Source organism: Arachis duranensis, chromosome 10 (genome assembly GCF_000817695.3).
Source record: "Arachis duranensis cultivar V14167 chromosome 10, aradu.V14167.gnm2.J7QH, whole genome shotgun sequence".
NCBI lineage: Eukaryota > Viridiplantae > Streptophyta > Magnoliopsida > Fabales > Fabaceae > Arachis > Arachis duranensis.
The window spans coordinates 25,193,525-25,194,584 of NC_029781.3; the positions used below are offsets into that span (position 1 = coordinate 25,193,525).

At 40.6% G+C, this 1,060-nt stretch overlaps 1 non-coding gene across 1 annotated transcript; it reads right to left on the reverse strand.

Moving 5' to 3' along the window:
- Nucleotides 1-456: 456 nt before the first annotated feature.
- Nucleotides 457-564, reverse strand: LOC127743585 (small nucleolar RNA R71). The gene has a single exon (XR_008004970.1). It is a non-coding gene; the product is annotated as a small nucleolar RNA R71 (small nucleolar RNA).
- Between the last annotated feature and the right edge of the window lie 496 nt (nucleotides 565-1,060).

The window sequence follows — 1,060 nt, forward strand, 5'->3', positions numbered from 1 at the left end:
GCACAATTCTCTGTAGAGGACCTAATAGAAATCTTCAAAGAAGAAGAACCCATGGCAGCCGAAAACAACAACAATGCCAACAATGCAAGGAAGGTGCTGGGTGACTTTACTGCACCTACTCCCGACTTCTATGGGAGAAGCATCTCTATCCCTACCATTAGAGCAAACAACTTTGAGCTTAAGCCTCAACTAGTTTCTCTAATGCAACAGAATTGCAAGTTCCATGGACTTCCATTGGAAGATCCTCATCACTTTTTAGCTGGATTCTTGCAAATCTGTGACACTGTCAAGACCAATGGGGTTGACCCTGAGGTCTACAGACTTATGCTATTCCCTTTTGCTGTAAGAGACAGAGCTAGGATATGGTTGGATTCACAACCTAAAGAAAGCCTGAACTCTTGGGAAAAGCTAGTTAATGCCTTTTTGGCAAAGTTCTTTCCACCTCAAAAATTGAGTAAGCTTAGAGTGAAAGTCCAAACCTTCAGATAGAAGGAAGGTGAATCCCTCTATGAAGCTTGGGAAAGATACAAACAATTAATCAGAAAGTGTCCTTCTGATATGCTTTCTGAATGGAGCATCATAGGTATTTTCTATGATGGTCTCTCTGAACTGTCCAAGATGTCATTGGATAGCTCTGCTGGAGGATCTCTTCATTTGAAGAAGACGCCTGCAGAAGCTCAAGAACTCATTGAAATTATTGCAAATAACCAATTCATGTAAACTTCTGAAAGGAATCCTGTGAACAATGGGACGAATCAGAAGAAAGGAGTTCTTGAGATTGATCCTCTGAATGCTATATTGGCTCAGAATAAAATATTGACCCAGCAAGTCAATATGATTTCTCAAAGTCTGTCTGGAATGCAAGCTGCACCAGGCAGTACTAAGGATGCTTCATCTGAAGAAGAAGCTTATGATCCTGAGAATCCTTCAATAGAAGAGGTAAATTACATAGGAGAATCCTATGGAAACACCTATAATCCTTCATGGAGGAATCATCCAAATCTCTCATGGAAGGATCAACAGAGACCTCAACAAGGTTTCAACAACAATAATGGTGGAA